Here is a 14,954-nt window from a genome sequence, read left to right as displayed (position 1 = left end):
TGTGGCAAAATGTTAACTGACAAATCTAGGTGAAAGACATATGGGCATTTTTCTACTCTTTCCATTTTTCTCTGAGGTTTTTTTTTTTTTTTCTCCAAATAAAAAGGTAGAGGAGGACAATTTGTATCTATATAAATTGGCAAAATTTCTCCATAAACAACTGGAGGCTTTGCTGAGTGATGTATATAGTTAGCTGAGAGATCTTAATATGCAGCTGACTAGCCATCCCATTTTAGGAAAATCAGGTCACTGAAGAATGCTGATTTCTTACGTGAAGTCAAACTCTGTTGCACTTTGAAGAGAGAGCAAGAAAGACGAAGAGTTATTTATCCTCTAAAGTTTAGAGGACAGTTGAGAGTCTACATAAAAATATGGGGTGCGGGGAACCATAGTATCCAGACACAGTCTATAAAAATATCTGAATCAATAATTTACTTTACCAACTTTTCTGCTATAATTCATATCAAGTTAAATATAGAAAAGAAGAAAGTTTGGATAAAATTTAGGACAGTGTTAAAGGTAGGCACATTGAGTAGGAAAGCTAAAAAGCTTGTTCAACAAAATGTAAAACACCATTGGCAAGATTCTCCCAGAATTATAAATGCTAGCTACATATTTTTATTAATTATTTTTATCAAAGCATAAAAAATGAAATAGAACTACAAAGCTTATAAATAAAAAACAGAAGTCCCTGCCCTAGTATTCCCCACACTCAATTCTCACTCTCCAGAGGCAACTAATTTCAACTCCTTTAGCATTTTCTTCTGATATTTAACTCCATATTTCTAAATAATGTGCCTATATTGCTACTTCTTAATTTTTCCATTTTAAATATTATCTATTAACTTTTCCTGTGGAAGATAAGGATTTAGTTCTCATATACCAACCTTTACCTCCATGTGTACAAATATGTCACACTTATCCAGTGCTCCCTGTATCTAACTATACTGCAACATTTGGTTAAGTCAATATTCAGGGCTTACAGTAGTCTGATAAAGTATTATTCTCAGCAGTGCCAAGTAGGATTCAATAATTATATTTCCTTTCTTGGATAACTTTTTGTTTCTCCTAGAGTTAGCTGCCTTGTTTTTGTTTTTTGTCATTTGCTTAGCCTATTATACCCCTAACTCTTACTCACCTCATCAAACTCTCCCAAGAACTGCAAAACTCCTCTCAATAAAGTAAAAACATTAGGTAATTTCTCTTTTTTCTTTTTGGTTCTATTTTTTTCTTGGAGACATCCCTTCTACACACTTCATCCTGATTCAATCTGGCTGGAATGCTGCTCTCCAGGCCTGACTGAGACTGGGACTTCCCTTCACCACTATCCTAAGAATTTCCTTCACCTTTTTCCTCTGTGGAAAACCCTGTCCTTGGATTTTCTGTCTTCAGTTTCTTGGTTGATTCCTTCATCTTGACAGCACACATCTCCCATTAGCTACCTGAATATAGCACAAAGAACATAATGTTTTGAGAATCTGCATGTCCTAAAATGTCTTGATTGGTAGTCTGGCTGGGTATGCAATTCTAGGTAGGAAATAATTTTCCACATAATTTTGAAAGTATTATACTTCATTTTTTTCTAGTTTCTAATGTGGCTATCAAGCAGTCTGAAGCTACTCTGATTACTAATCCTTTTTATATTATTTTTTCCTCTCTGAAAGCGTTTAGGATCCTCTATTCATCCCTGGAATCCTGAGTGTTAATAGGATAGGCTTAGGACTGCATCTTTTTCATTCATTGGTAGGACACTCAGAGAACTCTTTCAATCTGTAACTCTTGTCTTTTAATCCCAGGAAATTTTCTTATGTTATTCCTTCACCACTTAATAGCCACTTTTACTTCATGTCTTATCATAATTTCCCATACGCACGAGGCCCTCTCACATCCCCATACCTTTGCACAGCCTAATGTCTCTGCTTTGAATGCCTTTCTCCACCCAGCAAACTCCTGTCCCTGGCCACCTCTATGAGCAGAGTTAAATTCTCCCTCTTTGGTGTTGTATCACCTCTCTTTACCCATTCGTCTCTCCCACTTAATTCCCACTAGACGATAAATTCCCTAAAAGCAAAACTCATTTCTATTTACCTCTGGATCTTGAGCACCTAGCACACAGCCAGGCACAAAGTATGTAGCTTTTCTATGAAAAAATTTTTGTTGAATAAATGAATGCTTTCTGGTTATTCTTCCATCATACCTTTTGCAGCTGAAAAGATTTCAACCAAATTATGTAAACCCTGAGACCTGTAGTTTTCACAAGTGCCCCCAGAGGATTCTGAAGCAAATCCTGATTTGGAAACTGTACCCTAGGCTTCTTGGGAGACTGAGAGTATGTCTGGGACCTCCAGTGTTGGGTCTCTGAGTCCAGAGTGGGGGAGGGAAGAGGAGTAGAGAAATTCTTTCCAAAACAGAGACAGAGATCTGACCAGAATGAGATCGATATGAGTGGATCTAAACCCTATGTTGCAGAGCAAGCCCAGGGAATATGGATGAACTGAAGTAGGATCAGTCACATCTAATGGTGACCTAAAGAGTGGCAGAGAAAGACTGACCTCTGAAAAGGATCTTCACCCCTTGACATGAGGGGAAGAACATGAGGCAATTAGCCATGTTCTTCCTAAAATCACTGTTACTTACTTTGTGATACACCCTGCCATTTGGGAACCGGCTATATGTGAATGAAACTATGCAATTACTTCAATGTTTTATTGAAACCATAAAAAATTAAGTCTCATCTGATTACAGAAGAAACTATTAATAATAATCTAGGGTGTATGAGTACAGGTTTAACTCCAGTGAGCTTGGCAAAGCACCACGGACTTAGCTGAAAAACTGGTTGAGATTCCCATTCCCATATATATGAATGTCAGACCACTTAGAGATATTTTTCTCCTTGAATTTTCTCTCCTTTAATTTAAAAATCATTATTCTAAGAGGATGACTTATGACCAAAAGAATGAAAAATCTGAGTTGCTGGTTAATCAACTCATGTTGGTGGGGAAGACTGCTGCATGATCGAATCTAATTTTTCAAATGTATTCTCCAGTAAATACACCAGAATTTAATAAGAGTCACCTATATAAATTTATTTACTTAGTATATCAAATCAAATGTTGTTTTCATCTCACCACGTTAAAAGAATTGCTTTTACACAAAAAAAGCAATTTTACTCCATGCAACAATTCTAAGTCCTAATTTTGTAGCATTCTAGTTTTTGTTTCATAAACTCTCAAACTATTTTAAATATTAATTGTCTGCCACAGAACAATGAGAGTAGGTAAGTGAGAGCAGGAATATCACAAAAATCGAAGCATAATAAGGCATCACAATTATGTAAATGTTGAAAATCACTAATTTGGTGGTTGAAGCCAATCATTTGAGTATTGAGTAGCATGCCAAAATTTTTAATTGAAACTTTTCCTTAAATTAAAATAAAAAAAAAATTTAACTACTAACTAAATTGCTGAAAGCACATATTGCACCACTAGCAAATTATCCAAAGTGGTACCATATGAGGGTAGAAAACCTTAAAGGGAGTATTTTTTACTTTTTAAAGTTCTCTGTCTTCTACTCCAAAAAAAAAAAAAAAAAAAGGACTTCATTTCTCCATTCATTGATCTTCTATTTTGTTTCTTAATTTTTCAGATCAGTATTGATCTCAAATAAGTCATTTTCTTTCCCCCATTACTTTTGCCCCAAATTAAAAACAAAAACAAAAAAGAAAAAAGACCCCACTAAAGTTCTAACATTATAAAACAAGGTTTTAGAATTAGACAGATGTGAGTTTGAACTCTGCCTCCACCTCTTAGTAACTTTGAATCAATCACTTTTTCTCAGACTATGGCATTTCCAGACCAAAAATTAAAAATTCCAAATCCTTTCCATTCAATGTCTCAAAATTGATAGCCCAAAAGTCATCAAGTTTGCACAATATTATTTGACTTCATTGATAAATTTTGCTTCCAAATAACAGATATTTCAACGCCAAAGCAGCATGGTCCAGGGGAAAGACCCCTATTAGAGAAATCTAGTAGCAAATCCAAACTTACTAGCTATTACACCTTGGGCAAGGCCCGGTGTCTCTCTCACCTCAGTTTTGTCATGGGCAACAATATCTATTCTGCATAGTTGTTGGGAAGTTGGAGATGTCTTGACAGTGCTTCTGCGAGCACTGTGCCCAGTGCATGGTACACGATAAAATAACTGTGGTTTCCTAATTATTTTAATAAGCTTTGATATTGTATTTAGTCATCTATTCCTTCAGCCTCTGTGGTCAGATATTCTCTTCTTAATAGTTTTCCTCTCCCCATTTTCAGAATTATATCTCTATTAATTTTGCAAAGCAATTATTCATAAATAAATGTAGTACTGATTCCTAAATTCTTATCCTCTTTCTGTGTGTATGTTTTAATTTTTTCTTACTCCTCTGTTTACTGCTTTGGGTTTGAATGATGTTTGAAAAAGCTATCTTATTAGTAAGTAATTATAACTTCTTTTTCTTTTAAACATTTTTCATAAGGTAAATATTTAAGTTACAAAAAGACAATACTTTCCTTTTCGCACTTTTTAGATACTAGATTCTAGGACCTATTTATTCAGTGACAGCACTCACTTTGGGAGGGTCCTGGCGTGTACCCGCTCTCCCTGGTGGCCACTGTCTTCTTTCAGATCTCCTCTACTGCCTATCAAATGGACACCTAACTCAGAGAAACTGCAACTTGCTCATCAAATACCTGCAAGTCATAATTTTTTTTAATTAAATCTATTTTATAAAAAGGTTAATTTAACTAGCGAAAAGGTCTTTGGACTGTCTCTGCATGTTTTTATCTTTTAGTTTTACTATTATTTCTAAATTTAGATCCTTCCTTTTTTCCTACCCCTAATTTATACTTTCCTTTTCCCCTGCTTCACAAAAGTAAAGTTACAAGTTTATATTTGGTACGATATAGGAAGAAAAATTTATTTGTTTCATCATGACCTGGATATGGCCAAAAAAAAAAAAACTTTTTGAAAAAAACAGCTCTCAGCCTCCAACAAATTATTTTGCCAGCCTTGCTGCCCTAATATTGACTTATGCTAGTTGTATTTCAGCCTCCTTAACATAGACCAGTGAATAAATTAATAAAAATGTGCCTTACTATCATGAGTATTAAAACAATAACACTGGAATCACTGTGCTGCAATTATTTCTTTTTCCTACAAGTCCTATTTTCAAAAAAAATGGGGAAAGCTCTGGCTTGGTGTATTTAGCCAAAACGCTGAGGTCAAAGATTCTATTCCTGAACAGGACTGCTGTTCTACTATTTTTTAAAAAATCAGTAAAAAAGATAAAAGCTGCAAGACTAGTTAGAAGAGACTAGGTATACAAATAGAACTAACCAGTACTGTGTCTACCATAGATATTTCCCTCCTTCCTCCAATGCTGCTCATAGACAATAGCGTACCTTACATAGAATAGGATGGATTAGTGAATAGAACTTCTTGAGGTATGGCTATCTGAGAAAATCCAACTTTAAATAAGAATCTAAAAAACAAAGTGGCTATTGTTTCATGTCTTCTCCTCTCTATGTGTGTTTTACCATATAAATCATGTAATTCTCTTGCAATTGTTAAAAGCAATGGTTAAAATAAAAATATGCTAGTTAAATGAAACATCCTTATTTGTACTTCAATATTTCAATTAATAAAAATCAACTTCCATGACACACTTCTTTGCCAGAACTGTTGTTACCAGAAGTGAAAGACGGGAGCAACAGGAATGTGGTTGGTGTGGGCACTGATGCCACAGAAATGCTGTGTGGAAACACATCTGTACTTAAACAGGAGCCCAACTAGGAAACATGAAGTGGGTGCAACTCACATCATGAGCCACTGCAAGGGCTTCCAGTGGCGTGAGGAAGAGAATGGGGCTAGAGTCCCAACACAGTGAGGGAGCATGGAGAGGGCAGATTTCTAGGGGTTGGCTAGAAGAGGAATGCACAGGTGTATGGGTTGGGGGGCGAGGAGAAAGCAGCCCGGGGGTACACAAGGCTCACTGCAGTCTGCCCCGTCTCTACCCAACCCTAGGTCCTGGTGTCACTCAGCTCGTTTGTGTCTGAGACATTTTCTGTCAAATAGAAAGTATCCGACTATCTTGGCTGCTGACAAGCAGGTATAATTTTTGACTGATGGCCTAGAATGAACACTCTCTGAGAAGGGTAAATACAAGGGTTAAAACTTGGTAACCTGGATGTGAGATGAAAGATGAAAGGAAATGGGGATGTTAAAACTAGAGAAGACCAAGACCCTATGTTATGCTTCCCTGATCGAGAGGTCACGATATCTGTGCACAAAAGTTACATAAAGAATTCCCGGTTAGCAGAGTTGTCCTACAAGAAAACACGCCACCGTCTTTAGTAATGAGTGAGCCATCACTGAGAGTGTTCGATGAGAGGTGGGGGTGTAGAGTAGGAGACTCCTGCATCAGCTAGGAGAGCGAATGAATGTTTCCTTCAGATCCACTCCAACCCTATGAGTACGATGACTAATTAACCTACTATAAAATATGGACAGTCTCTCTCCTTTCCCAAGGGATGCAGTCATGAACCTGATATCACAGAGAAGTGCAGTGATCGACATCAGTGATGGAAATAATGGAAATAGCTAGGCCATCCTCCTAAATTTCTCCTCCAAAACTGGCTGGGAAGGTAAGAGCCACGTTCCATATTTCCATCCTACAACTGTCCTCTCCCTTCTCCCCCATTCCCAAAGCAAAGAGCTCTCTTCATTTTGAAAGCCATAGTATAATCCCAGAATATAAAACTTTTTGGATGATGATCTACCCCTATTCTTTTTTCGGCAAAATGGAACCGCAATACCCATGCAGTGGGCTGGGCTGCAAAGCTAAATGGTGCAGTACTCTTTATAAGAACCAATCCCACGCTCTTCTTCTGCTTATTCCCATACATAGACAGCACTGCGCAGAAGGGGTGTGAAAAAAACACATGTCCTACAGCATCAATTCTGCTTTAAGATTTGGGGAAATAAGCCCAACAAAGTAGGCAGGCCTGTAGTCCCAGCGACATGGCAGGCTGAGGCAGGAGGATCGCTTGAGCCCAGAAGAATAAATATGTGTCTGTTTTTACTGGTCTGTTCAAGTAAGTAAAACAGAGTAGGACAGAAGAGAATGCAAAATCCACATGAATTTTTAAGTTTAAATACAAGATTTTAAACAAAGTACTTGCTTATAATGGCAGTATTTATGGCTATATTTACAGATCCTTGAAGGAATACATTCATTCTTCCCCACAGTAGGGTACTTTGGTAGAAAAGTTTAATAAGCAAAGAGTTCTCCATGATCTGCACACAGTGAATCTTTCCTTCTCTTCTTGGTTTTCCTATACGGGAGTCCAGAGATGAGTCCAGAAATAAGGGTTTGGGGTCCTTAAGACAAGCTGTACTCAAAATCAGCTATAAGAATGGTTTCAAGTGATTGTGGTTCTGGCCTCTAGGTCTGCAGTTTCCAACCTCCAGTCCATGGACTGGTACTGGTCCATGGCCTGTTAGGGACTAGGTCACAGAGCTCTGCTGCAAGCAAGGCTTCATCTATATAGCCACTCCCCATTGCTCACATCACCGCCTGAGCTCCGCCCACCCAACACCCGTGGAAAAACTGTCTTCCATGAAACCAGTTCCTGGTGTCAAAAAGGTTGGGGACTGCTGCTCTAGATCATAACCATCTCCTGTTCACATAACTCCCAAATTCCTCAAATTCTTCATATAGATATTTAAATGCATTAGTTTTCAGATTCTCCCCTCAAAAAACACTATAAAGCTATACATAAGCACACTTTAGAAGCTCTATACTCAAAGCAGTAGAGTATTTATGAAAGCCTCCTACCTATCCTCTAAATACACACGTAAGTATGACTTGGGAACATGGCGGGCTACCAAGGACAAGCCTTCGCTGGTATAGGTGGGTGCTAGGGTTTCAATAGTCCCTGCCAAAACTCTTGTTGAAATGTAATTGCCAATGTAGCAGAACTAAGAGGTGGGTCCTTTAAGAGGTGATTAAGTCCTAAACAGATTAGTGCTGTTATCGCAGGAGTGGGTATGTTATCTCACGAGTTCAGCCTCCTCCTTCTGTCTGTCTTGTGCACCTGCTTCTGCCTTCTGCCCTTCCACCATGGGATGATCCTTGCCAAATGCCAGTGCCATGCTCTTGGAAGTCCCAGGCTCCAGAATCATAAGCCAAATAAACGTCTATTCCTTATAATTACCCAGGCTGTGGTATTTTGTTATAGCAGCAGAAAACTGAAGGACAGGGAGACAAGCAGCTCTGTGTATAAATTGAAAGACATGGTAAAACACTCTTCTCTACCACTTAGTCACAGTGGCTGAAGTTTCAGGCACCGGTTGAAACATTTCTATGTGCTGTCTCATATATAGTCATTTACCCCGTAAGGACGTTTCAGTCAATGATGGACTGCAAATACAACGGCGGCCCGGGAAGATCATAACGGAGCTGAAAAATTCCTGTCTAGTTGACATTGTAGCCATCCTAACATCACAGTGCAACACATTACACATGTCTCTGTGGTGATGTAAACAAACCTACTGTGCTGCCAGTTGTATAAAAGTATAGCATATGCAATTATGTACATACAGAACAACCATGTTACTAGTTTATTGTATGTACTGCGCTATACTTTTTATCCTTATTTTAATGTAGTCCTTCTACTGAAAAAAAAGTTAACTGTAAGCCTCAGGCAGGTCGTTCAGGAGGTATTCCAGAAAAAGGCATTTTACCTCAGGGTATGACAGTTTCATGCATGGTCTTGCTCCTAAGGACAGTGGGACAAAACGTGGAGGTGGAAGACAGTGATATTGATCAGCGGTCCCGAACCTTTTTTGGCATCAGGGACCGATTTCATGGAAGACAGTTTTTCCACGGCCCCAGGGCGGAGGGGGGTGTTTAGGATGATTTAAATGCATTACATTTACTGTGCACTCAAACCTCTCTGCTAATGATAATCTGTATTTGCAGCTGCTCCCCAGCACTAGCATCACCACCTCGGCTCCACCTCGGATCAACCTCGGATCATTGGGCATTAGATGAGATGAGAAATAAGGAGCCCGCAACCTAGATCCCTCACATGCACAGTTTACAGTAGGGTTCGGGCTCCTAGACAATCTAATGCAACTGCTGATCTGGCAGGAGGTGGAGCTTATGTGGTGATGCAAGCAATGGGGAGCAGCTGTAAATACAGATTAAGCTTCACTCACTTGCCCCTGCTCACCTCCTGCTGGGCAGCCCAGTTATTAACAGGCAAAGGTTGGGGTTTGGGAACCACAGACATTGATGATCCTGACCCTGTGTAGGCCTGGGCTAATGTGTGTCTTAGTTTTTAACAAAAAGTTTAAAGAGTTTAAAGAGTAAAAATAAAAAAAATTTTAAGAATAAATCTTCTAGAATAAGGATATAAAGAAAGAAAATATTTTTGTACAGCTATACAAAGTGTGTTTTAAGTGTTATTACAAGGAGTCAAAAAGTTTAAAAAATTTCAAAGTTTATAAAGTTAAAAAAGTTACAGGAAGCTAAGATTAATTTATTACTGAAGAAAGGAAAACATTTTTATAAGTTTAGTGTAGCCTAAGTATACAGTGTTTATAAAGTCTACAGTACTGTAATATCCTAGGGGCCCTCACATTCACTCATTGACTAGCCAGAGCAACTTCTAATGCTGCAAGCTCCATTCACGGTAAGTGCCTATACAGGTGCACCATTTATCCTTCATACTGTATTTTTACTGTATCTTTTCTATTTAGACATGTTTAGATACACAAATAATTATCATCGTGCTACAATCTGCCTCCAGTATTCAGTACAGTCATGCATTATATAGGTTTGTAGCCTAGGAACAATAGGCTATGCCATATAGCCTAAATGCATAGTAAGCTATAACCATCTAGGTTTGTGTAAATAAACTTTTTTTTTGTCATCCAGGCTGGAGGTGCAGTTGCTCATCGCAGCCTCGAACTCCTCAGCTCAAGCGATCCTCCTTCCTCAGCCTCCCAAGCAGGTGGGATTACAGGCACGCACCACTATGCCCAGTGAATTTAAAAAAAAATTTTGTAGAGATGGGGTCTCGCTATGTTGCCCAAGCTGGTCTCAAACTCCTGGGCTCAAGTGATCCTCCTACATTGTCCTGCCAAAGTACTAGTATTAAGGTGTAAGCCACGGTGCACCCGGCCTTGTGTAAGCATACTCTATGTTTGCACAACGACAAAATCATGTAACAGTGCAGTTCTCTTAGAACTATCCCTGTCATCAAGTGACACATGACTGTACTTACGCTTAGGAAGCAGGTATTACTGTCTCCTATTTATATGTGAGAAAAGTGAGGATCGAGGGTATAAAAGTAGCCCAAGCCAACTACCTAACATAAGTAACAACTGGGATTCAAATTCAGGTCTGACTCCAAAGTCTTATCATTTTCTATCATATCATGACTTTTTTTCTACTGTTATCATTCTGTCTCCTTCTAATTTTCCCTTTTTTCCCTCTTCAAATTGACTGTTTTTTTTTATTACAGTAATTACTGGATTGCTTATCATCCACCTAAAGTTTATAATTCGAGGCTTTAATTTCCTATTAGCAATTGTGACACTGGGGTTAAGGTGTCAGATGTGGGGCTGCTTTGCTCAGAATCTTCTACTGTGTTGGGATTATTTAACTGCTATTAGGGCATAATCAATGTTCTGCTGTCCATAGGAGGGTCTAACATAAAAGTACCCATGTATCAGTCAAATCAATCTAAGCTCTAGCATTCACAGCTCTCTTCCCTTAACAGGTACGGTTTTCTGGTCACAGCTGGAACTCTGCTTATTTGTATGTAGTGGGGCAAGGTTAATAGCCACAAAAGTAGTAGCCTAAATCTTCCCTGCAGTAAGACCAAAAAAGGTGTCTTGGCTATTCCTATTGCATTTAGACAGACATCTACCCTGTCAATCTGTCCTGGGTAGAATAAAATGGAAAATAAATGATCCAAATTGATTTCTTATTTCCAGCATCTCAGGATACAGATATAAGGCTATCTTATTCCAAGAAATTCTGTATCACCACTGACATATTTTCCCAGTTTAAAAAAAAATAATTGATTCTCTCCTCTGAATCTATCAATTTCTAAAATCAACCATCTATTTTGTTCTTTCACTCCATACTAATAGCTTCACTTTATGTCTGACCTCCTTTCATAAAACATCATCATTGTAATTTCTCCTGTGTTTTCTCTGATGATTTGATTATTCACTCCATGCCCCTCATAACTCCTGTTTATAACTTTGTAGCCCTATCAAAGTTAGTTTCACTGTTCATTCCAGATAGGCACTGAGCCAATATATTGCCAATAACACTCACTCTTGAGCTAACTTAAAATACACAGTGCAACTTGCCAAGTTTCCTTATTTGGCAAGAAGGCCCCTTAGTTCCCAAGATCTTTGACCATCCATTTTTAGATCCAAATCCTCGTGCTTAATATTTGGATTTTTCTGTCTTTCTCTCCCCTCCCTCTTAATGTGTCCTTATGTCTTCCCTAAAAGAACAAGAAAAAGAGACCAATCATCTCTATTTGCTTTCCTAGACAAGAAAAAAGTGTCCTTGCAATTGCATTAGGTCATTTACTCTGGAATTATTACCACTAAAACTTTTGATTTAAACAACAATATCGTGCAGTTTTAAAAAATGCCCAAATAATCACAAAAAGTTATAGTAGGAATTAAATTGTGAAAGATTAAAATAAACAGTGCACGCTGCTCCAAAAGACCATTTTTCTTTATCTTAATTCTCTCTTTCCAAACAAACTAAATTCCTGTTCATTTACAATCTCCCAAATCTCTCACTATTGTACCAGGAATTTAAAATAAAGACTCTACAAACGACCAAAACCATCATTAAAATTCTGCCATCACATACTTTTTTGAAAAATCCAAAAAAAGACATGAAATCTCATTGTGGAGAGGGGCCTACTACAAAGAAGACATTAACTGGCCTTGAATCACTTGTTTATTTCTGTCTTTAAACATGTTTGCAGATTTGGATCCACTAAATTCTGGCTTTTCACTTTAACAAAGGTCAGGGAAGCAAGAGGGCTTTCCTAAAACAGCTTCAGGATTAAAGAAAGAATACACTTTGGAATCAACCGATGAGCACACATGCGCACAGAGGGAAGTAAATTTCAGTGGAAATCAACCAGGGGAGAAGGGGAGCAGGGGAGGGACAAAAACCTACCTAACTACGAACACTATTTAGGTGACCAGCACACCTTTAGCCAGGACTCAAACATTACAAAAGTGATCCATGTAACCTAAAACATTTGTACCCCCTTAATATCTTGAAATTTTAAAAAAAGAACATTTACAAACGTTGAGCTATAATACTCAGAAATACATATAACACTTTAATAACAACCTCAACTCAAATATCCTCAACTTTATTCCGTAAAATGATTCTCATACACCATTAATGAGAGCTGCTTATTGTAATAACGTTGAAATGGGCCCCTAAATGGTGTTGCTTTCATTATTAAAGAAACTAACAAAAATAGTAATTAAGTTCCCCATAAACAGTGCTTAGGCGCGATCTCAAGGCGCATCACAAACATACATTTTTGGCAATCTAACAAAGATGCCCCCCTTTTTTTCCCAGCAATTTGATGTCACTTTGCCAATTCTGAGTTTAAGTTTTTCTGAAAGCTGTCACGAGCAAGCCGGCGAGGCGGCGGCCTGTGCATGCACCTCTGGGCCTGGCGCGGTTCTCGGAGCCCGTGGCAGGACGGGGAAAGCCGGGGAGCCGGCGCGCCCCGCAGCCCAGGCGCGCCGCAGGAAGGGCAGGGAGCATCGCTCCGGGCGGCCGAGTGCTGCAGAAAAGCAGAAGTTAGTAGCTCTCCTCGCACGCACAGATCTCTGCCGGAAAGTGGCCTGCACCCTGCCCTCATTTGGGAGACTCGCTTTCCGACTCCCGAGAGTGCCCCAGTCACCCACTGCGAGGCCGCGGGGCCCGGCCCAGGGGACGCCCCCGGCCCAAGCCGCACGCCCAGAGCAGCCACAGCCCGAGGCGCTCCGGCCTGCGCCCCGCTCCTCCGAGCTCCAACTTCTCCGTGGGACGGGCCCGAACTTTCGCGAACCGCACTTGGCCGCGCCGCGGCTAAGGTCCGGCGCGGATTCCGCGGGCGCCGGGAACGCTCGTTCCGGCTTCCGCCACCGCGCGTAGGGCCCCCTCCCCAGGCCGGGTGGACTCCCGGCCCCGGCCCCGGCCCCGGCAGGGCCTCAAGCCCTAGACGCCGGGACGACTCGCGAGCGCGGCGGGCCTTGCCTCCTTCCTCCCTTCGCAGCCTCCAGCCTGGCCCTACCTGGCTCCCGCGCCGGGCGCGAGCGGCAGCCGGGGGCGCCGAAGCCCCGCACACAAGGAGGGCGGCGGCGGCGGCGGCGGGGGGTCGCGAGGACAGCGGCCGGCGCGGCTCCCACGCTTCCGCCCGAGTCAGGAGTTGAACATTCCGCCTCTCCGCGCGGCGCCAATGAGGAAGACAGTCGCGGCAACAGCACCACCTATCTCCCAGCGCGGAACGGCCGGGCCTTCTGCCCTCGCCCGGTACCCCCGCTGTCCGGACGCCGCTCAGACGCGCCCGCGAGCATGGCGTGGGGAAAGCGCTCGGGCTTCCCGGCCTGCGCCTCGGCGGACCAGCGCCCTGGAACCCCCCGAGGCCGGGGGCGCTGGGCTGGGCGCGCCTGCCCTCCACGCACCTGCCCTGTCGTGGGGGGAGGAAGGAATGCTGCGGGGTGGGGGGTGTCCCCCTTACCCCCAGTACCTTAACATCTTTTTGACAAGTTAACGCCACCTATTCCTTCAGCTCTGTCCTCATCAACAAACATAGGCGCTGGGGATACAAAGTAAGGAGTTAATTCTCTGGTTGCAAAGGGGACACACATGTAAAGAGATTTCAGAGGAGATAGGGATAAAGGCTTCCTCGGTGGAATGCTCAGTAAGAACCTGATTTTGAGCAAGGGTGATGGTCTGCTGCTCTGGTTGGCGAGTATAACGGAGCCAAATTCAGATGAGCAAACTAGAATCTATTGCAGGTGTAAGCAAAAGGTGGAAATGGGCGTTGGGAAGAAAAGAAATTGTTGATTGGGGAAGATGGATCAGTGGAAGAAAAGTGAGACGAAGTTCCAAGGGTATGGGCAACATTATCCAGGGTTTTGAATTTGAGTTTTACTACCCATTACTGGGGAACTGTGGAAAGTTAGACTAAAGACATTTAGACCAGTTCACAGTGGTTGCAGGCTGGGTTGCTAGGATGCAATCAGGATAAGTGGTAGATACAGTCACTACTTGCCTATGGAATCATGAGGACCTGAGTTAGAGTATTCAAAATAGAATTTAAAAAAAGAAATGGAATTGAGAGACATGTTTTAGGGAGAAGCCACAGAAATTGGTGGCCCACTAGATTTGGAAGAGAAGAAGAAAGAGAGATGATACCAAGATTTCAGACCTGGGTGACTAGAAGAATGATGGTGTCATTGACAGAAATAGGAATATGTAGAGGAGAAGCTGGCTTCATGTTGAGTATGAGGTCATGGGAGGAAAAACAGGTAGAGATGCAGCAGATGAAATATGAAACTGCAATTCAGAAAAGAGGTCAAGAGGGAAATAGAAAATTTGTAAATCATTCAATAGGTTATAGATATGAAAGTGAAGGGGTGGGGGAATATAGGTTAAAACACAACTTTCTAGTCTGTTATTCAGATTATTTAATTTTCCTTTTGATAAGGACTAGGGATTTTAGTGTTAATAAACTCAATTTTGGTAACTGAGAATTTAGAATTGATGAAAATTGTCATGCTAAAAAAATTCATAATGTAGGTAATCAAATAATTCTAAAAACTATCTGACCATTAAAGGAAAAACTAAGGCTCTT

At 40.8% G+C, this 14,954-nt stretch overlaps 1 protein-coding gene across 2 annotated transcripts in view; it reads right to left on the bottom strand.

Moving 5' to 3' along the window:
• The window catches only part of LOC105815590 (mitogen-activated protein kinase kinase kinase MLT), a 173,556-nt gene extending 159,988 nt beyond the window's left edge, over positions 1-13,568 (bottom strand). The window contains exon 1 of one of the 2 annotated variants that reach the window (XM_012650782.1): positions 13,389-13,568. The gene's annotated coding sequence lies outside the window, so the exon portion shown is untranslated. The remainder of the gene's footprint in view (positions 1-13,388) is intronic. The other variant, XM_012650780.1, reaches the window with a different exon arrangement.
• Between the last annotated feature and the right edge of the window lie 1,386 nt (positions 13,569-14,954).

Source organism: Propithecus coquereli, unplaced genomic scaffold, assembly GCF_000956105.1.
Source record: "Propithecus coquereli isolate 6110/MARCELLA unplaced genomic scaffold, Pcoq_1.0 Scaffold34, whole genome shotgun sequence".
Lineage (NCBI taxonomy): Eukaryota > Metazoa > Chordata > Mammalia > Primates > Indriidae > Propithecus > Propithecus coquereli.
This window is presented reverse-complemented; position numbering and strand designations above follow the sequence as displayed.